The 23829-nt window shown below is 37.7% G+C and overlaps 1 protein-coding gene and 1 long non-coding RNA gene across 11 annotated transcripts in view; one reads left to right on the forward strand and one right to left on the reverse strand.

Moving 5' to 3' along the window:
- znf423 (zinc finger protein 423) overlaps window positions 1–23829 on the forward strand; it is a 392953-nt gene that overhangs the window by 222904 nt on the left and 146220 nt on the right. The window lies entirely within an intron of this gene.
- Window positions 19104–23829, reverse strand: part of LOC132406846 (uncharacterized) — a 37706-nt gene continuing 32980 nt past the window's right edge. For 3 of the 4 annotated variants that reach the window (XR_009516272.1, XR_009516269.1, XR_009516271.1), the window contains one exon: window positions 19104–21896. This is a non-coding gene — a long non-coding RNA (uncharacterized LOC132406846). The remainder of the gene's footprint in view (window positions 21897–23829) is intronic. The other variant, XR_009516270.1, reaches the window with a different exon arrangement.

Here is a 23829-nt window from a genome sequence, read left to right on the forward strand (position 1 = left end):
ATTCAACTATTCAGGCAATCATCTGTATGCTTGAGATTGTCCAATACCAAAATCAGCATGTTTCTTTCACACAGTATCATTGTGCCTAAATTAGCTTCTGGTTAATCAACAATCTAAATATTTCATCGTTGTTTCGAGTAATTTCCCGACCTTGTACCCACCCACCACTGCAATTCTGTGTATCCTTACCCAGTCTGTAGCACCATCCATCCACTCTACCCATGTAAGCTCACTGGTGTATCTGTACTTCTCTATATCTGCTGACCTGAAATCATCTTTAGATTTAATTGCTTTGGTGTTAACAAGGTCCCAGTCTTTTCAATTCTCTCCCTAAACTACAGGGTCTCTTCACCTCTCCTAACTCTGTAAGAATCTTTTTACAACTTAACTGTTTGACTTGATATTTCCTTTGTGACTGGGAACATGGTGCTTTGTTCAATCTGTGATTGTAATTGCAAGTTGTTGTGCAAGGCCTGACATGGTTCATGAACAGTCACTGTTCATATTCTGTTCCTCAGTACTTACTGCGCTGAAAAAAAATAGCCTAGTGTTCCCACTTATTTTGAACACACTAGCTTTAAACTCTGTGCCTCAGGTTAACCATATCTGAAGTCAATCTTATCCTAAAGTCAGTGGATCCAGGTGTTCCATTCTTATGATCAGTCTTGGGCACTTTATTAGCTTGAATCAACCTTGTAGCTTCCTCTAAACTTGCTGGTAAAAGTTCCATCATGATGGTAACATCGAAATCAAACTCAGAAGGAGGTGATATCATAACCATAACTAACTTAAACATAGTAGCTCTGAAAACAATTTTATATTATTTATAGAATTTGAGATCTTTCTGAAGAAAACACAAAAAAGGAAAAAGCAAAATTGCCCCAGGTGAGGCAACACTTCACCTGTGCATCTCTTGTGGTTATCTGCTTCTGATGCGGCATTCTCTACATTGGTGAGACATGACGTAGATTGCGGGGTGACTTCGTCGGGCACCTACGCTCCATCCGCCTACCATTTTAATTCCTATCCCCATTCCCATTTTGATATGTCGGTCCATGGCCACCTCTTCTGCCACAACGAAGCCACTCTCAACTTGGAGGAGCAACACTTCATATTCCGTCTTGGTAGCCTCCAACTTGATGGCATGAACAGTGATTTATCTGATTTCTGTATTTTTTTTTACCCCTTCTCCTTCCCTCTTCAATTCCCCACTCTAGCCTTTTACCTCTTCTCACCTGCCTATCTCCTCCCTCTAGTGCTCCTCCTCCTCCCCTTTCTCCCATGGTCCAGTCTCCTCTCCTATCAGGTTCCTTCTTCTCCAGCCCTTTATCTTTTCTACCTATCACCTCAGGTTCTCACTTCCATCTGCCCTTCCCACCCACCTGGCTTCACCTATCACCATCTAGCTTGTCCTCTTTCCCCCACCCCCACCACCTTTGATGAAGGGTCCTGGCCTGAAACGTTGACTGATTATTCATCTCCATAGATGCTGCTGGACCTGCTGAGTTCCTCCAGCAATTTGTGTGTGTTGTTCTGGATTTCCAGCCTCGTGTTTATGTTGAACCAAAATGTGGCCAGTATTTTATCTTTCGAATTATGAAAGAGATTATAAGCAACACTGAGGCCAGTATCAACTACACATGCAGCAGTTTTCCAATCTAACAGTAACATAACTTACCTAAATATGTTACATTTTTATATAAATTGTTTTGTAATATATAAGAAATTGTCACTGGGTAATTTTGTTGCTTTCTATTCCTGCTGCCTGCTTTTGTAAACTCACGTTTTTAAAATAGGAAATTTAGTTTCTTGCACAGTTCAGTTTGCCTCTTTCCCTCTTTAATTATTTTCTACACATGAAGCATAAAATTAATGAAATCATAGTTCCAAATATCCATTAACTGTGCATTGTTTATACTAAGGTTATCGAAATTTAATAGGACATTTAACGTTTCTTGAATGGATGCTCTCTTTAAAACATATGAAATCTTTCACAAGTATTAAGTAATTGGGCTTTTAATCATTTGATTTTTAGATCTTTGTTACACTACATAAAGCAGTATATAGTTCAGCTTAGCCATATATACACAGATATTTAATATATAGCGAAAGACAGGAACCATTTTGCCCTTTGCTACAATTTTTGTACAGACAAATAAATGCTGACTACAGGATTTATCAAAGCATCTCCATTAGGTATTTGAAATTGCATCACTATGCACCATCTCTTTAAATGCCAATTATTTTCAACCTTTTATGTCTGAACAATATAAAATTGAACAGGGGACAGCTTAATCATCCTTTCTTTTCTCCTTGTAGTGCAACTCCTGCTGAGCCTTTTACAGGTCAAAATGTGTTGGGCACAGGGGGCAGAGCTGTCTACAAATGCAGGATAGAATAAAATTCCTTAATCTTTTACTTACCAGTGGTCATCTTGGCAGTGTTAAACGTGGCTTTTAAAATTGCTACCTGCCTGCCTCTGAGAAGTTCTTAAAATAATTGAAAGGGAAATCAGCCATTTGCAAGAAGCCTGGTGTTGCTGAATGTTGGTGCGCTCACGCTATACCATGGGATAATGCAACATGAATGATTCTTCAGGAATGCATGGGGTATGCTCCTGGATTGATTCAATCATAGTTGGAGAGCAAGTTGTCCTGCATAATTCACAGCTAGTTCTATGGCATTGGCAGGTGTCCACAAGGTGATCTGAGAAGGGAGAGAAAATAATTCACAAAATGGAAATGCGAAAGTAAAAGCTTTAAAATCCTCAGAATGAAGACCTATTGCAGATTTTAAAATTTTTATATTCAAATTATGTTTCATTTTATTAAACTGTTCAAAAATTAAGAAAAATAAAATTATAAGAATTTCGACTAGGTGGTAATAGGAACTAGTGTTAAAAAGAAATGATGTCAAAGGATTGGACTTACTACAAATAAATGAAGGCTTGTCAGATATATAAAAAAATACTTTAGAAATAATTACTCTGTGTGTTAGTTGATTGTATTTTTCATGCTGCCTCCTCTGGGATTTCATCAGATGGTCTCTTCTGACATTGGGTGTGAGGCAATCCAATAAGATGTTGAGTACTGTTGAGGTGAATTCAAAAAGAATGCCTCAGTACCCATCAGGAAAAGTAGGATTTTGCTGATTAGAAATCAACTAACATAAAAGTATTCCTTGGTGGCATTATAAAACCTTCTATGTCATCAGTAAGATCATAAGAGGATCCTGTACATAAATGCCACTTTCCCACCTCATAGTCTTCAAATCTTTCTGTGAACGAAGCTGTGTATACAGGTTATTCCATTCCTATGAATTGTTGGTAATCCAAACAGTTTACAAGTTGGGAATGTGGCCATGAACCAAGTACCCAGATGACAGAAGATGGCAAAACCATACTGCCAGTTTCCTAAGCATTTGCTGATACGTACAGCGGTACATATTCTGGGATCTTTTAAGCTAAGGTGGACCTGTTCCTCTGTCATCCATGATTCTGTTGTAAATAATTTCAATGAATTACAACCCTCCAAGCAAAGTAACTCCAACTATGTCATGCCTTAATCCTCAGCTCCATATTTTGAGACTATACCTTAATTCCAAACTTTCCAACAGGTGGTAAGAATCAATGCATCCATTTGTTAAACTATGTGGGGGGGGGGGGGGGAAACAGTGACACAGTGATGCAGCAACTAGTGCTACTGCCTTACAGGACCAGAGATTAGGGTTCATTCCTGAGCATGTGTGCTGTCTTTGTGGAGTCTGCTCATTCTACTCATGACCACATATATTTCCACTGTCCTCTGCTATCCTTAGTGTAGGTGGTAGCTGGATAACCTGGGTTGCTAGCTTGGGCAGAGGGAGACTGATGTGCAGACGGGTATGGAGGAAAAGTGGATCAGGAAATAATTAGTGCAGATGGGCACTTGAGGGTCAGTGCAGTTAGAGTGGTGATCTTAACCACGTACAGAAACACGGAAAGACAAATTACTCTCCTGTCATGGGTTTCATTTGAGCAATAACAGCAAGCACACCACACCTACATATGCAGCCCATCATAGGAGAGTAATGTCTTTCTATCGTATTGTTGGACATGAGCAAAATGGAAAGTAATGTAATAATGCGGACTCTCTGAAGACATGGGAGGAGTTATATAATTAGAAAAAAATGCAACAGACACTCAGCAAGTCAGACAGTTTCTATAGGAAGACAAATGGTTAATGTTTCAGACCCCGACAAAGGATCTAGGGCCTGGTGCGTTAACTGTTTCTTCTTCCACAAATGTTGCTTGACCTCCTGGGTGTCTTTGGCATTTTCCGGCATCTGTACATAGATCATAGACAACTGTAATTCTTTGATTTTCGTGAGTTAAATATACTTTTGTATTCAATGTTTCATCTAAAGGTGAACTGAGTTGGGATAGAACATAGAATATTAAGCACAGTACAAACCCTTTGGCCCACAAAGTTGTGCCCACTTTTTAACCTACTCCAAGAAAAATCTACCTCTTCTTTCCTACATTACCTTCCATTTTTTCATCATCCATGTGCGTAAGAGTTTGTTAAATGCCCCAATGTATCTGTCTCTACCACTTACCTCTGACATTCCCCCCCCCCCCACCCACCCCGAACTTTCCTCCTATCACCTCAAAATTATACTCCCTTGCATTAGCTATTGCCGCCCTTGGAAAGCATTTCCAGCTATCCATTCTGTCTCTGCTTCTTATCATCTCTATCAAGTCACCTCTCATCCCCCCCATTGCTCCAAAGAGAAAAGTCCTAGCTTGTTCAACCTACTTTCATAAGAATGCCCACTTGTCCATGCATCATCCTGATACATCTCTTCTGCACCCTCTCTAAAACTTGCATATCTTTCCTATAATAAAGGTGACCACAAATGAACACAATATTCCAAGTGTCTAACCAGGGTTTTGTAAAGCTGCAATGTTACCTTGCTGCTCTTAATCCCCAACTAACGAAGGCCAACACTTCATGCACTTTCTTAACTACCCTTTCAACTTGCACTGAACTTTGAGGGTTCTGTTGACATGGACCCCAAGATTTATTTCTATTTATTAATTAACAGCGTGGAATAGACCTTTCTGGCTCTTTGAACAATCCCTCAATTTAATCCTAGCCTAATCATGGGACAATTTACAATGACCAATTAACCTACCAACTGGTACAATTTTGGACTGTGGGAGGAAACTAGAGCACCCGGAGGAAACCCACACGTTCACAGGGAGAACTTGTAAACTCCTTATAGGCAGTCGGAATTGAACCCAGTCACTAGTACTGTAAAACAATGTACTAACCACTACACTACCCTGCTGTCCATGGATCCCTCTGTCCCTCCACACAGCTAACAATCCTGCCATTAACCCTCTTTTATACCATCAAATCCAACCTTCCAAAATAGAACACCTCTCACTTTTTTCTGGATTGAACTCCATCTGGCACTTCTCAGCCCAGCTCTGCATTCTGCCAGTGTGCTGTTGCGATCTACAACCCCCGGCCCCAAACATCCACAATTCCACCAACCTTTGTGTCATCTGCAAGCCTACTTACCCACCCTTCCATTTCATCTATCTAAGTCATTTATAAAGATCTCAAAGAGCAGGAGTCCCAGAGGAGATCCGTGTTGAACATCACTGGCCACTGACTTCCAGGCAGAATGCTCTCCATCTTCTACCACCCTCTGCCCTGTATGGGCAAACCAAGTTTTTCTGGATCCTTTGCCTCCTGACTTTCTGAATGAGCCCACCATAGGGAACCTAATCATGTGCCTTACTAAAATCTATATGTGCTGAGTCCACTGTAAATCTTCATCAATGTGCTTTGTCACATTCTCAAAGAATTCAATGAGGCTTGTGAGGCATGACCTGACCCTCACAAAACTATTCTGGCTATCCCTAATTTGACTGACACTTGTAAATCCTGTCTCTAAGAATCTTCTCCAGTGACTAATGTAAGATTCACTGGTCTTTAACTCCCAGGGTTATCCCTATTCCCTTTCTTGAACAAAAGAACAACATTCTCCAATCATCTGCCTCCCTGCCTGCGTCCAGAGAGGATGCAAAGGACACAACAATATCGTCCCTCACTTCCCATAATAACCTATGGTATATCCCATCTGGCTGCAGGGACTTTTTCAAAAGTTCTAGAACATCCTCTTAATATCAGCATGTTGAAGTCTGCCACTCTGTTTTACACTGTCCGCATAATTGTCAGAGTCACTCTCACTGGTGAATACGGAGACAAAGTACAGTCAGCCCTACTTATCCACAAATTCAACCAACCGCGAATCGTGAAAACCCGGAAGTGCTCATCCAGCACTTGTTGTTGGAGCATGTACAGACTTTTTTTTTGTCATTATTCCCTAAACAATGCAGTATAACAACTATTTTACATAGCATTTACATTGTATTAGGTATTATAAGTAATCTAGAGATGATTTATAGTATACGGGAGGATGTGTGTGGGTTATCGTGGATTGGGATAAAAAAAAAATCAGAAGTTCTCTTACTAACAGGTACAATTAACCTGTTAGTAAGGGAACCTTATTTACGAACAGGTACCTACAGTATTATTTAGCGTCAGTTAGTCAAATGTTTGCATTCGTATATAGTATATATTTTACCTTTCTATGCATATAAAACACTTATGAGCGCATGTTTCAGTGCTAGGCTGGGGAAGTTCCCGAGTTCGATCTAGTGACAGATCGCTCTCGAGTGCGCTCTTCACCGTGCTGGGTTGATGTGGAGGATCAAAAACCCAAACCTAGCCCGTCGAATGATTGCATTTCTAACTTTGATGGCTAGAAGATCTATATTGTTGAATTGGAAAGAAATTGATCCTCTCACTGTATTTAATTGGTTCTCTCAAACTATGTCATGTTTAAATTTAGAAAAAATTAGAAGTGGTACTTTTGAGACTTCTATTAAATTTGAAAAGTTATGGAGACCATTTATTCAACATTTTCATATGATGTAATATGACCCTGTGCCAAGTTCATTTGATTTCCCAGCTTTTAGCTTATGTATTTTGAGAGGACCGGAAGTGACGGCATTGATGAATACTTATTTTTGTGAGATATTATAAACAGCCCCCCCTTTTTTTTTCCTTCTCTTTTTTTTATTACTTATTAGTTATAGTTATTAGATTAGCTAGTTTTGCATTATAAAATTTTGTTTTTTGTTTTTTTTCCTTTTTCTGTTTTCGTTATATTATACATTATGAAATATTTAGATTTACTATGTCCATACATATATCTTATGGCTTAGGTCTTGGTAAACCCATATATATTGTAACTATTATGTATGTTTTTTTTCATATGTAATGGAATGTGTATGTTGGTAATTTCTTTATCAATATATAATTTGTATTCTGTCCATATTACTAATACTAATAAAAAGATTTAGAAAGAAAGAAAAACCCAAACCTAATAATTAAACCACTGCGTTGCTTAGTAGTAATTGTAGCTTACATCGGGCCAGGGCCTTTCTCACTTTATCCTTTAAAATTGTTCCGATAGTTGACCGACGGAGCCTAACGCTTTTCTAATGACCAATGGCGTATCACCTCTTTCCGATCGCTTTATTATTTCCACTTTATTTTCAATCGTGATTATTTTCGTGAACAGAAACACTGCGGATTCAGATCTCTGCCGCTGGGTCCTATAATGACCACTGCACTGAGACAGGTTAAATAAGGTCTTGGGTTCCGCTGGGTCCTAAGAACCACCGCATTGAGACAGGTTGAATAAGGGACTTGAGCTACCATGAATTTTGGTATCCGCAAGGGATCCCAGAACCAATCCCTCGTGGATAAGGAGGGACAACTGTATTCATTAAGGACCTCCCCATCTCCTCCACCTGCAGGTGCATGTTTCTTCTACCGTTGCTGATCAGTTCTACCTTCACTGGTCATTCTCCTGTTGCTTCATGTACATGTAGAATATGTTGTAATTTTCCTTAATCCTACTTGCGAATCCTTCTCATGCTCCTTTCTAGCTCTCAAGTCTTCAGCTTCTTCATGGCTACCTTGTAACTCTTTAGAGCCTTGTCTGATCCTTGCTTCCTAAAACTTAAATAAGGTTCCTTCCTCCTCTTGATTAGATGTTCCATACCTTTGGTCGATCATGTTTCCTTCACCCTGCCATCCCTTCCCTGCTTTGATGGGACAAACCAATCCAGAACCCCCAGTGAATACTTCCTAAGCAGCATCCACATTTCTGAGGTGCATTTCTCTCAGTAAGTCTGTTCCTAATTTATGCTGCCTAGTTCCTGCTCAACAGCATTATACTAACTCCTATCCCAATAAAATACTTTCCCATATCATCTCTTTCTATCCCCCTCGAAGACTGTGGTAAAGGGCAGGGAGTTGTGGTCACAATTTTGGAATAATACTTCCAAAAGAGAAGTATGTAATTCCAATACAGATATGAACATACAAATGAAGCTTATGGAGAATTATCAATGTTCTGTGTGTATTACCAATGTACTTCAAGAAAGCCTTAGGTATTCCTTTCCTTTGAACAAAACAATGTTCATTGAATGAACTATAATAATCTTCATCTAGAAAGTAAAATGCATCCAACTTTCTAAACTTCTCTAGTCTGTCTCTTCAGTACCATACTAAAACAATCCTGCATTATCAGTAGTGCAATTTTAATTGTTTTTGCATAACATTTGCTTTCCATCATACTTGTTCAAACTGACGTAACTTATCCTGTCACTCTTAAAAATAAAGGAATATCATCTAACATACTTTTCAAAATGACATCAAAGATACTGGACATTGATTTACTGTTTAGTTTGAATATGTAAGTACAATGATTATATTCATAATTATTTGGATCCGAATTGCTTTGAGATGTCTTGGAATAATATAGCTGTTATATAAGAGCAAGCCTTGACATTCCTCTGTTTTTATATAAGTTATGTATTATTCCTGGGTGGGGCATAAAATGAGACTAGAATGTGATAGCAAGCTTCTTGACTAAGTAGGATACTCTTGCAGCCTTGACATGCCATGATGTGGGGGGGGGGTGTGTGATTTGATTTAAGTACAAATATCCTCTTTCAATTTCTGTTGTTTGCTCCATTGATACTCATAAATGACTCATAATGGTGAAATGCTGAGATTTTATAAGGCATTGGTTGGACCACACTTGGAGTATTTGTGCCCCTTATCTAAAAAGATGTGCTGGCATTGAAAAGTGTCCGGAGGAGGTTCATGAAAATTATTCAGGGAATGAAGGGGTTAATGTATGAGGAGCTTTTGATTGTATTACCCTGTATTTGCTGGAGTTTAAAAGAGTAAGGGGGAATCTCATTGAAACCTATCAAATATTGAAAGGCAAAATAGAGTTGATGTGGAGAGGATGTTTTCTATAGTCGGAAAGTCTATGGCCAGAGGAGAGGCCAGAGCCTCAAGAATAGAGGGATGTCCAGTTATAACAGAGATGAGGAGAAATTTCTTTAGCCAGAGGGTGGTAAATCTGTGGAATTCATTGCCATAGGCAGCTGTGCAGACTAAGTCATTGGGTACATTTAAGCTGGAGGCTGTTAGGTTCTTGATTGGTCAGGGTGTCAAAGGTTATGGGGAGAAAGCAGGAGAATGGGGTTGAGAGGGATAATAAATCAGCCATGATAGAATTGCAGAGCAGGCTCGATGAGCCAGTTGGCCTACTTTTGTTCATATGTTTTATGGACTCTGATAGTTACCTAAAGAGACAAAACACTGCTGACAATGAGATAAAGCAAGAGCTACCTAAGGGATAGACAAAAGATCCTTATGGGGGAGAAAAGGTTCATCAATATTCAGTAGACAAAAAAAGGGGATCAAGTTTATTCTTCCATCATCTTTATTTCCTTTGTGCAACAGCTTGCATCCATTTGGTATTTTGACATTCATATTGGAAATGGCCACCTGTATATCGTTCCCATGGATTATGGGATCAGGTAACATATGCCTCGCATTTCAGTCTTTTCAGAATATAAGAAAGTTATTTGCAGTAAAGGAGGAAATGTAGGTTATGCAACCACAGTTGTCTGTCTTAATATAGATCAAAATAATTTTCAATCAAATGGAATTTTAAAATTAATAATGAAGAGTTTTATAACAGTCTTGATTTTTCATTTAATATTAAGCTGTCAGAGTTTGCTGATGACCTTGAGGAAAGCTTCCTGCAGATTGTTTTCTTAAGAATTGGTAGTTCTTGGGCACCAATTCCATGAAATTCTATCCAGCATGAACAAAGAAACTTAGCAGCCAATATCAGTTTTTTAATGTTATTGCATTTACACTGAATTTTGTAATATTGATTAAGAAAATGCAGTCCATTTATTTGTTTTATAAGATCAGAGATCTGTGGATCCACCCTTAAATACTGGAAGAGAAAGAATACTTTGAGACTTTTTTTTTCTGTGAAAGCAGTTGGTTCAACTAAAGTTCTCATCAGATAGCATCTCTCTAAAGATCATGATGAAGCTCTAGAAAACACTGTCTTTAATGAATGAACGGGGAATAGCTAATTGCATCTTATGGATTTGTGTGGTTGGTACTCTGTAAGTTGCTGGCAGTTGCAAACTTTAAAAAGGTTGTGATGCATTGTTCACAATCTATTCATTGCAATACAAATGGTTCCTATTACGGTGGCAGCCAGAGAAGGTGGATTTTATTTCCTTCATTTGAACAATAAGGAAATCAAAGCCATTTTGTTTGGCTACTACCATCATTTCTGTTTCTGGCCATTGATTTGTCCTGACAACTGTATTTTGAGCTATTTGTGTAATGCCTTCCTTGAACCTGTCAACCTCTTCCCCTTCAATTAAGTTTCTCCTCAAATCTGCTTCTCTAACTCTGCTTTGATATTTACACTTAGTTTGTTGCTTTGCATGTGTGTGTTTTGAAATGTCTTCCAACTCTAGAGGTCCAAAATTATTGCTGTGGTTATATCTTCCAGGAGGTATAATCTTACTAGTTCCTGCTAGAATCGTGGTTTTGATATGCGAAGGTCCGAAGCTCAATACTTGTAGAAAGATTAAGGCCTTGAAGGTTAACATAGTACATAAACCGGCAGTTGCCGCAGGTCAGAAGTATGTTGAGTGAAAGAAGGTAGTTTTGTTTTATGTCGATTTGTACAGCAAAGGAAAGTCCTTGGTATCAGCCTCATATCCAGACCCCAGGCTATAGAACAACCTGCTGTCTATTGCACTCATGCTACTTTCCGTTGCTAATGGCAAAAACTTACATTTTGGCCAGTTGGTCAAAAAATAAGAATTGAATTAGATTGGTTGGGGTACCAGAATTTGAATTAAAAGTGTTGAAAGTCTGAAATGGAAAAGAAAATTACATTCATTTATATTGTCTCCACGAGGTTTTATTTAGTGAAAATCTCGTTTTATGAATGTGGCTTTGTTAAAAATCAAAAGTGAAGTTTTTGAAATTGACAGAAGAAACTGGGAGCAAAGGGAAGCATCATCAATCAGCAAACAAACACTAATACTAGAAGAAACAGCCAATGGGTTTAATAGCCAGATGGATTTTTTAAAAATATTGATTACTGATGAATAATGAACCACAGTATGCTTCAAACTAGCTCCTGGCTACTAAATTTATTAAAGGTAAACTTCTTCAAGCCACAGAAGAGCTACTTTTGCCAATTTGATTTGCCCAAATATGTAAGAAGATTTAGGTCATCCATTATTATAACATGTTTGCAAAAAGCTTTGCTTGTTTCATGATTAATATTTCCTCCCGCTGCGAAGTTGCTGCTTGTCCAGCTACAAATGATTCCAACCAAAGTTTTTCTCTCGCTTTCTTTATTTACACCCATTTTGATACCTTCCTTTTATATCTTGCCGTCCTATTTTCACTATTTAACCACAATAAATGTCATGCATCTTGGCATATTTCATGCCAATGGTATACGGAAGTGTATGGTCACACATATTGGTAAAAGGAATGAAGGCATAGACTCTTTTCTAAAACAGGAACAAATTCAGAAATCTGAGGGCAAAGGGACTTGGGAGAACTTGTGCAAGATTCCCGAAAGGTCATTTTCTGGTTGAGGAAGGCAAATGAAATGTTAGCATTCATTCCTAGAGGACGAGAATATAAAAACAAGGATCTAATGCTGAGGCTTTATAAGGTTGGCAAGTCTGCATTTACAGTTTTGTGAGCAGTTTTGAGCCCCTTATCTAAGAAAGGATGTGCTGGCATTGGAGAGAGCTCAGAGGAGGTTCACGAGAAGTGTCCCAGGAATGAAAGGAGTGTTTGGTTCTTTGGAATGTAATTCCCAATATTAGATCATAAGACATACAACATAGGAGTAGGATTAGGCCATTTAGCCCATCGAGCCTGCTCTACAATTTCATCCACATCCTTCCACTATCCCTGTCAACCACTTTTTACCCTTCTCCATATAGCCTTTGATATCCTTACTCATCAAGAAACTATCAAGCTCTGCTGAAGATATACAAAAATGACTTGGCCCCCACAAATGTCTGTGACATTCAGATTCACCACTCTGACTGATGAAATTCCTCCTCATCCCTATTCTAAAGGGGCATTCTTATATTGTAAGGCTGTGCCCTCTGGTCCTTAACTCCCTCACTATAGGAAACATCCTCTCCACATTCACTCTATCTAGGCATTTCAATATTCGATAGGTTTGAATGATATCCTCCACCTCCTCCCACCCATTCTTCTACATTCCAAAGAGCCAAACAGTCCTTTCGTTCCTGGGACAATTCTCGTGAATCTCCTCTGGGGCTTCTCCAATGCCAGCACATTGAAGTATTGCACATTTCCCTTTCCACAGAGCTCAGTGCATCATGGAAAATAAAGTATTTTGGATCCTTGGAGTTGGAGGAAAGGGGTTGTGACTAAATATTTGGGAAAGTAGATAACTTAATTTTGAAAATGAAAAAGAGCCTGTGTTGTTAATTTGGTTGGGCCCTGCTGCTAAAACAGTGCTATTTGTGATGTAACGAGCTTAGAAGACACAGTGCAGGTAATTTGTAACTGAATTTCAGGAGTGACACAACTTGATCCGGAATTACTTGCAATCTGGTTCCTTTAAGGAGAGAAGCGTGATTTTCAGATACAATTTGATCTCTATGCAACTGCCATTTCCTTTTACAGTCTGCTTATTAGTACGCAGGTAGCTGGCCTTGAATTTTTTCTTCATTAACTTTCCTTCACCTCAAGCTTAAAGTCCTAGTTGCAGTGCAGTGGTCGCATGGACTTGCTCCCTCTTTTTTAGTACAGGTGAAATAAAATTAGAAGTTGTATTTTACATGATCTTTGAGCCCTGTATTTGATTCTTTGATCAGTTTGAGCAAACGTCTAAGATTCTACATTTGAGTTTTGACCCAGCTGTTGAAACTCGATAGAGCCAAAATCCTGGTTTCAGCAAAGTTGTTAGTTTCCGCGTGCGCCTGATGACAGATACGACAATTTCCATTTGTAATTCATTTTTCTTAAGTTTTCAAGTATTTGAACATTTGATTGGGTGTGATAGAAATTTTTTGTCTTGTAATTTGAGACCAATTGTTAGAAGTAGATTGTACTTTGTAGATTGAGACAGATATACATTTGAGTCCGACTAAACGTCGAACATTATCTTTTGCTTCTCTTCTGGCTAGAAGTTTAATTCTTCTTAGGTGGAGAGATATTTCCCCACCCATGCATGCTCAATGGCTTAACGATATTATGTCCTGTTTAGACTTTGAAAAAATTCACTACTCCTTAATTTGGACATAAAGTTTCATTAGGTGTGGAGACCTTTTCTTGAATATTTTCATAACTTTTCCTTAGACTAAGTTTTTTTTTCCGTCCCTTACTTTCAGCTTTTTTTTCTTGGTAGTAGGCATCATTATCTTTTGCTCTTATTTTCGTGTACAGTTTTGGGGGGTTGAATGATTTATATTTCCTACATTTTGCTGTGGTTGGTCTGGAGTTTTTTTTCTTGCGGGGGAATGGGTACTAACTTTACATGACTTTAGTTTGGGTGCTTTTTTATCATTATTTTGAATCATATTATCATTGTGTGGTTATCTTGCACTGTATTAATCTCTTGTTTTGGTCTTGGTTTTTTTTGCTGTAGTGTTGTAGAAATGCATAAAAAATCAATTTTTAAAAAAGAGTAGATAGTGTAAAATATAGACAGAAGACACAACAGACTGCAAATGCTGGAATCTAGAGTAACAAAGAAGATACTGGAGGAACTCAACTGGTCAGGCACATCTGTGGAGAGAAATAGACAGATCAATCTCTATTTCCTTCCAAAGATCCTGCCTATTCCACTCATTTGTTGTTAATGTAAAAGATACATAGATATATTAATATATTATTTGGTGTAACAACCACCATGTGTAAAATATATATATATTTCTATTTTAGAATTGTAGATGTAGTTGTTATTAAAGTTAATAAAGGGGTAACACATCAAGAAGTGTGGCTTTTAGAATATTTCATTGGCTCCCAGTTGAAGTTGCTGTGCTATTTACCCAAAAATAATAGTGGACACCACTGGCTTTGCCATCATTTTTACTGCCTCTTTAGCATGAATTGTAGTAATTGTGAGTGTAAACAACAAGCTGCTCCAAACTGCTTCACTTGCAGAAAAGATTCAGCTTGTTAGATAAATCTTTCAGTGTTGTAGTATGGGGTTCACTTTGTTCTGTTTACATATTAAATATTGGGCACCACAGTATGGAAAAAAGATCCATATCTGTGAGCTGCATGCATACTTTGAATTGGCACTTGTTGGTTTGGTTTGATTTTTTTAATTGCTATGTACAAAAACTTTAGACTTTAAATCATGTTATTTTGCAATTTGGATTTTGAGCAATAATTGCTAAGAAAATATGCAAAGTTTAATTGAAATTGTGCATATATTACATGTTCCCAAGGAAATTAAAAAGTGAAAATCAGAAATATTCTCGTCAAAAGTAACAATCAATGAGAGATGTGGATTTTTTTTGTGTTAAGTTTCAGATGTACCATTGTGAGACCATTTCTTTTGAAGCTGGATTAAAATACAAGAACAAGAAAGGATATGGGCATAATCCTGCTAATTATAGGCCAGGGAGCCTCAGGTTAATGGGAAAAAAGCTATCAGTGAGGATACTGAGGCAAAAGATTTATGCACTTTAGGAAAGGCTTGGCCTGATTAGGCAGAGTCAGCGTGGCTTTGTGTGGGGAAGACTGTGCATCACAAATTTGATTGAATTTTTGAGTAAGTGATAAAGGAGTTTGAGGGTATGGCAGTGAACATGATTTATATGGAATTTAGAAAGGCATTTGATAAGGTCTCTCATAGTTGATTGACTCAGAAGATAAAGATGCTTGCGTTCCAGGGTGAATGACATAATTCAGATTCAGAACTGGCTTGCCTGTAAAATATGGAGAGTAAGGGGTGGAAGGTTGTTATTTTGGCTTGATTTCTGTGTCCAGTGAAGTTCTGTAAGGATTGGAGCTGTGACTTCCATTGTTTATGATATACTTTATAATCAATAATTTAGAAGAAAATATAGATGGGTGGATTCTCAAGTTTGAAGATGACACCAAGAATGGTGGAATTGTGGACAGTATAAAGGACTATCAACGAACACAGTGAGGGTCAAATGAAAGGAGATCATATAAGTTAATAGTAGACCCCTTCATAGCATTAAAATATAGAGGGATCTTCAGGCCCAGGCCCATAGTTCACTGGAACTATGCAAGGAGCTATACAAGTGGATAAGGTGATAAAGAAGGTGTATGGCTTATTTGCTTTCATTTTCAGGGATGATGAATATAAAAGTAATATAAAAATATAAATATATAATAAAAAATAAAAATATAAAAGTGGATTAGAAGGTATTGTTCTGTTTGTGGTACTGGGATCGCAGGTGGCTATGAATAACACACAAGTGACAGAGAACTGAGAATCAAACGTGTGGCTGTTTCTTTGCTTGTAATGCATCTACCCAGAATGCCCTCTCACATTACGTTCAGTGCGTAACATACAGAGAAGTTTGACAGCAACCAGTAAAGGTCAAAATATACATGAATACATAACAGGTATGAACTACAGGTGTCCCCCGCTTTACAAAAGTTCGCTTGATGCTACTTCGCTTTTATGAAAGACCTGTATTAGTAACTGATTTCATAGGAATGCTCTACTTTCGAATAGCGGGGGAAACCTATATCAGGAAAGGTTAGCCAAGCATGGGTGGTTCTCCCTAGCATGTCAGAAGCTGAGCGGAGACTTGATGGAGATTTTTTTTTTAATTATGAAAGGCTTAAATAGAATAGACAGTCAGAATCTTTCCTCCATGAGAGAAATATCAACCACAAGAGGACTTGTTTTTAAGATTAGAGGGGTGATATTTAAAGGTGACGTGTGGGGCAAATGTTTATGCAGAGAATGGAAGGTGCTTGGAATGGGTTACCAAGGTTAATTATGAAAACGAGCAGTTTGATGGAGTTGAAGAGGGTTTTGGATGGACATGGATGTGAAGAGAATGGAGGGATTTGGATGATACACAGAAGGGTGGCATTTAATGTAAATGGGCATCAGGATTGGAACAACATTGTGGGCTGAATAGCCCATCCAGTGCTGTGCTGTTCTGTTAGTAAACCTGCCGTTGTTATTGAAATACATCCTCTATCCAGTGTTTATTCCCATATTTACAAGATATTAATCTTTTTTAAAATATTGCATTTGTATTGCTATTGTTTTGTAAATCTGTGAGAGCCCCAAACGAACTGCTGCTTTGCAGTGTGGTTTGCATAAAATGTTGCTGCTTATTGACAGCCCATAATACAAGTATAATAACAAAAAATTAATCAACTGGTGAAAGGGATTGTACATTTCTATAACTGGCTCAGACAGTTACCTTGAAGAAATGGTACAAAAGATTTTAATTTGCTATTTGCATGTAGGAAGAGCACATTGTTCATTGCATTTTCTTTTCAGTACTTTTTACTAATTTTCCCATTTCTCATAAGGAGTTGAATTCGTCACTCAGTTCAATTCCTTGTACAACAAGTGAACGCTAACATCTCACTGAAATCATCATTGTTGATCCTTGAAACAATAAAATTTTTCATTCAGAACTCGTTTAATTGTTGTCCTCATTTTTGCGTTTTGCAAAACCTTAACTGGATATCAATCAAGAGGTATACTATCAAAGCACTACCACAGTTATCTGGTCTGAGAATGTACTGAACACTGATAAAAGATCAGACTTGAAGCTTTACTCTCCATAATTTATCCCTAAAGAAGCATTATTTTGTCAATGATAACCTCTTGTTAATGCGATTTGTCCAATGTTAACTGCAAATAGTAACATTTATTTTTAAGATTTGTAATTTTTATTTTTTGCCAACATCTGCTCAGTTATAAATACTTAACATTGTATGAACTTGGATTTTTTATTTAAGCTAAAAGATCATTTTCAACCTTGTATTTGTATTTGATGGCTAGTACAGGAGCTGCTTACATTTTTTTGTCATTTTGTTATTTTCGTCAATATTACAGTATTATAACAGTTTACAAATTTCTTGGTGCCTTTTGTGTTAAGCTGTGATCTCAGTTTCTAGATTTTTCCTTATAAATGGTGATAAGAGGTTCGAAGTTATTGACAGCATTCTTCTACGTGGCTGTGATTACACTTGTTTAATTTACAGCCTAATATATTGTATTTATATGTGTGTAAGAACATTGACACAACACCTTTTCTGTAACACTAGTCTGAGCTGTGACAGTGGCTGTCAAGGTGCGATGTTTCTAGTTGTCATTAGCACTGGACTGACAGCATGCCTCAATCAATTCACAGCCTTAAAACATCTGTTAGCTCATGCATCAGAGAAAACACTTATACTAACGCTTAGTTCATTTACTGTGCGTTGAAGCTTACAATACTGTATCATTTTTGTCACATAATTAACCTTGAAAATTTTTGTGATATAATTATGATTTACATACATGAAGATTAATTCTGACTTCAAACATTATGGTCATGATTGCTTTCAGTCAGTTGTGCAACAAATATTTATCTTAACAGAACTGACTGAGATTGTGGTATTTTGCTTTGCTGTCATTTAGACCTTTTGGAGTTGGGCTGAAAATTAAATGTTTGTTCATATTATTTGTGATTCTCTTAATGCTAAGCATGAAATTAATGGTATGCACATTATTGTCTGCATTTTGTATTTACCATATTAATTTATGTAAACAACTATGTTTGTCACATTTAATCCTTTCACCTGACTATGTAAGATAGTGTATAGAATTAGAACACAATGCTGTTGACATTCTTTTAGCTTTTCTGTGCTTTCAAATGCTGTTTTTGAGGTTTTAATTGTATGTAGTGAGAAAGGCTAATCTAATAAAAGTGCAGACAAAGCAATAATCAGCAGATCTATTAAATACTTTGAAGAGCTTCTGAAATATTTCTGAAGAGTGAGAATATAATTTATACAAAGAATATTGTGGTTTATTGTGGTTGGAAGAATATTATTGTATATTTCTCTGACTTTTGTAGAATGTTTCATTGGAATGACTGAAGATGTGAGTAAATGAATGTTTATTTTTTGATGTAACTGTCAAACATAGCAGTTTTGTTAAAAAATGTTCCATTGTGATTGTTTGTAGAGTCATAAAGTGCAATGAATGAGTTAATTGAATGTCAAAGTCTTAGGAATTATCTGTAGTTAATGTACCTATTTCAGGCTGGTGATTTTTTTTTGCTTTCAGCTCCACTTAGAATATCTTTAGTATTTTGTTTCCTGTGTAAAAACAGTGCTGGAATTTAGTGCTTACATTCCAGTTTGCACAGCAATAGCTAACATAGTCTCACATTAGTCTGCCAAACTAGCAGCACAGGGGAGAACTTCCTGTGCAGATGATGTGAAAGTGTTTCTGTGATTTCTTCCTCTGTAGCTCTGGGAGATAAAAGACAAGCCTTTGGGGATTACTCAAGGGGACTATATTGTATTTATAAAATTGAACTAAGGTATGCAAGTGTATTTGTATTTTGTTGCACTCTGGAGAGTTATGCATGTAGAGAAACATGAATTAGCATTTTCCATTTCCATACACTGCATTAAGTGGAGGGACTGATATTAAGCTTTGAGTTGTCTATATGCTTTTGCATTACACTTTAATGGTGCACAAAACAAATGAAGTTCATGCCATTTTGAGTGTCTTCTTTGCCACCAATTTTATTATAGCAATTTCTTCTAAAAGCATACCACTTCACATTTCACTTTGCCAATCTAATGTGTCAAGTATTTCTATACAGATAAAACAAAAGCTTAAATTCTTATTCATTGTTATAACTGAAAACTGTTTTTCATTTACAGGATAAATTTATGACTTAATTCCTGTCTAATATTATTGATTTTGCAATAATACATTTGTATATTCAACAATAGTTAGGATTAATTTTGACTGTCATTAATTTTTACTCAGGGATATTGGTACAAAAGTAACATTTTTAGGTCTTCAGTATTGCACCCTTCCTTAAGAAAGAAGCCCAATTATGTTGTGGGCAAATTTTAGCAGCACATGAATGTAAATCTAGTGCTGTGGATGTACATTTGCAATTGTTCTACAATTCTTTTCACTTCAATCAGTTGACTAAATAATATGGTATTTTCAGATGACACAAAGTTGTGATTTTATACTCTGGCATAAAATGTATAATAAATATCCCAATATTAATAATAAACAATAAATTCAGTAACAATTTCATAATATGCATGCATGCAATTTATTCCACTTAATTCCTGCTGTTGACTTTTGAGGTGTCTGTGCACTTGGAATAGACAATCAAAAAGCTTGTACTCCTTATTTTATCAGATGCTCATTTATTTCTACAATAAAATGCCTGAAGATTTCTGGGAAGCAGATAAGATCAATACATTTACTTGCAGTACCAAATTAAAACTAGATGCAGAAAAATTGATTAATGCAGAGTTAATTTTAAATAGAATTGTCAGGGAAAGTATGTTCTATCATGTTTAGAAAATTGGGTATGTAATAACTTGCCATAAGTGCAGCTTTATAATACAGAGCTTGTATTAGCATGAAGAGATGTTGGTTGACAAGTCATGAAGATTTTCTTTGCTGTTTATTGAAGTACAAAGCTTCCCATGGTGCATGAGTAATGCAACTCTTTGCTGGAAGCAAAAATGTCTACTTAGAAGCTGGACTGAAGCACTGCCTTCACTGCAGTAAACATGGTTAAAATGGGTACTGCACATGTAACAGTTGGAATAGGTGTTAGATGACCTCTTGAAAAAAATGGGGAAATACCAGACACCACTGTCTTCAAAGTGTACAACGGTACCCATAGTAGCTATATTATCCCTCCCTTTACAAATTAATCACAATACAGGCAGTCCCCGGGTTACGTACGAGTTCTGTTCCTGAGTCCGTCTTTAAGTCAGATTTGTATGTACATCAGAACAAGTACATCTAGTATTATTTAGCGTCAGTTAGTCAAACGTTTGTCTTAGTATATAGTATATATTTACCTTTCTATGCATTAAAACACTTAAGAAACGTATGTATTCCGATAATTAAACCACTGCTTTGCTTAGTAATAATTGTAGCTTTCATCGGGGCAGGGCCTTTCACGTGCTCCATTATTCTCACCATATCCGTTATCCTTTAAAATTGTTCCGATCGTTGGCCGACTGTAGCCTAACGCTTTTCCAATGATCGATGACGTTTCACCTCTTTCCAAATGCTTTATTATTTCCATTTTATTTTCAATCGTGATCGCTTCCCGTCAATGGAACAGAAACACTGTGGGCGGCGGGTCCCGAGCTGCGCTGGCTTTCGAGCTCCGCTGGGTCCTAAGGACCTCCGCACTGAGACAGGCTAAATGTGACAAGTGGGGGCTGTGCTGGGTTTGGGTATTTGATCATCCACAACATTCCACTTGGGAATTTAAACTGGAGGTGGCAGTGTTTTTTTTTATGAGGTCAAGTCTCAAGCTCGACATCAACCTGGCATGGATGGTACGGGAGTCACTGGATAGACATTAACCCAGCATGGGAGCGGTTTGTCACTGGATCGAACTCGAGCCTGGCACTGATCTCACTGCGTCACCAGCCGACCGGAATTGGGGGGGGGGGGGCGGGGGTCAGGGTGAATCTTACTATGAAAAATTTAAGGCAAATACAAAGTTAAGCACTCAATACAGTGTCAACGGCAACAACTTAAAATGGCAGATGGCATCGCATTTTGACTTAAAATGGCCAACGGCGTTCTCCTTCCTCGGTTTGTAAGTACAAGTTGTCCGTAAGTCAGACATTCGTAACTCAGGGACTACCTGTGGTAGATCTTACTAGTGAGGTTCAATTGAAGAATGAAATGTAGTCGGCAGCACAAGGTTTGGTACTTCGCTATGTTCTGTATCTGATGTGACTGGGAGTGGAATGGAAACGAAAGTAACACTACCCATTGGTAAGAAAGGATGAATTTGATGTAGACAATCATCTTGTTTAAAGCTACAGCAAATGATGTATTGACTGCAACAGTAAAATGAATCACATTTGTAATATTAATAATGAGTACCAGCTACAATATTCCTGTTCCATTTGCAGCTTGTTCTGTTTACTCCACTTACTTTACCATCAAAGAGTATATTATTATATGACATTAAACTTATTAACAATTTCCATTCTTATTTATTACACAAACCAAGCATTAGAGATTATCTTAGATTTGCGCCTGTTTCTTTAACATCGCTTATAAAAATTAAGGATTTACGGTACATTTTCTCTTGTATTATCTCCTATGAATGGCCTCTATCAGTGCAGATAAAGATGTCTAGTCTAGTATCACCTCAGTGGACAGAAGTGTCTCATTTGATTTGGCCATACCTGTTGAGTGAACACATACGTTTGTTACTGTGTACAAAGAAGGCATGAATATTTATCATTTCTTTGCACAAACTGACTAATTACAAAATTGAATTTTTACAATCAGAAATTGAATAAAGATTATAAGTGGATTGGATTTAACACAAGAAAAAGGGAAATTTGCAGAGTCGGGTGAATGCATGAAATATTTTTAATGACAAGATAGTACTGGTAGAATACAGTAATGCATTGTATGGTTATTTGGTGATGAGAGCATTTGAGGGAGAGGAAAAATAAAAGTAGCATGTTTTTAAATTTGTAATAACATCTCAAGGATTTCTTTTTTTCTGAGGATTTCAGTGTTCCTATTTTCTTCAGCACATACAACTGTGGTCTGGATTGCTAACTGATACAAATCAGATTGTGTTTTTATTTTAATGTAGTGTATATGGATTTCACCAAGGCATTTGACAAGGTACCCCATGCAAGGCTTATTGAGAAAGTAAGGAGGCACAGGATCCAAGGAGACATTGCTTTGTGGATCCAGATCTGGTTTGCCCACAGAAGGCAAAGAGTGGTTGTAGACAGGTCATATTCTGCATGGAGCTCAGTCACCAGTGTTGTGCCTCAGGGATCTGTCCTGGGACCCTTACTCTTCATGATTTTTATAAATGACCTGGATGAAGAAGTGGAGGGATGGGTCAGTAAATTTGCTGATGACACAAAGGTTGGGGGTGGTGTGGAGGGCTGTCATAGGTTACAGCAGGACATTAATAGGATGCAAAACAGGGCTGAGAAGTGGCAGGTGGAGTTCAACCCAGATAAGTGTGAAGTGGTTAATTTTGGTAAGTCAAATATGATGGCAGAATATAATATTAATGGTAAGACTCTTGGTAGTGTAGAGGATTGGAGGGATCTTGGGGTCCAAATCTATAGGACACTCAAAGCTGCTGGGCAGGTTGACACTGTGGTTAAGAAAGCATACGGTGCATTGGCCTTCATCAATCATGGGATTGAGTTTAAGAGCCAAGAGGTAATGTTGCAGCTATACAGGACCCTGGTCAGACCCCACTTGCAGTACTGTGCTCAGTTCTGGTCACATCACTATAGGAAGGATGTGGAAACCATAGAAAGGGTGCAGAGGAGATTTACAAGATGTCGCCTAGATTGGGGAGCATGCCTTATGAGAGTAGGTTGATTGAACTTAACCTTTTTTCCTTGGAGCAACGGAGGGTGAGAAGTGACCTCATAGAGGTGTATAAGATGATGAGAGGCATTGATCATGTGGATAGTCAGTGGCTTTTTCCCAGGACTGAAATGGCTAGCACGAGAGAGCACAGTTTTAAGGTGCTTGGAAGTAGGTACAGAGGAGATGTCAGGGGAAAGATTTTTTATGCAGAGAGTGGTGAATGCATGGAATGGGCTGCCAGCGACGGTGGTGGAGGCAGATGCGATAGGGTCTTTTAAGAGACTCCTGGATAGGTACATGGAGCTCAGAAGAATAGAGGGCTCTGGGTAACCCTAGGTAATTTCTAAGGTAAGGACATGTTCGGCACAACTTTGTGGGCCAAATTGCCTGTATTGTGCTGTAGGGTTTCTGTGTTTAACAATCCAAAGGTAACGTGCATACCAACACCTTGTACTCAGTGGAACTCGGAAGAGTGAGAGATGATCTCATTGAAATATGCAGGGTTGTGATTAGAATTGACAAGAGAGGTGTTAAGGTACTTTTCCTCTGGTGAGTTGAGAACCAGGATACATTTTCTCAGTATTTGAGCCTGGTCATTTAGACAGTGATTAAGAGAAACTTCATAACTCATACTGTTTGTAATACTGTACTCAGGAAGCTTTAGGTTATTGGCAGTAATCCATAGACTTTTAGACAAGGTATACAAGAATTAGATAGAAAAACGGATGTCATAGAGGGTAAATGCAAATTCCATGGGCTTTATGG

This window comes from Hypanus sabinus, chromosome 17 (assembly GCF_030144855.1).
Source record: "Hypanus sabinus isolate sHypSab1 chromosome 17, sHypSab1.hap1, whole genome shotgun sequence".
NCBI classification, from domain to species: Eukaryota; Metazoa; Chordata; class Chondrichthyes; order Myliobatiformes; family Dasyatidae; genus Hypanus; species Hypanus sabinus.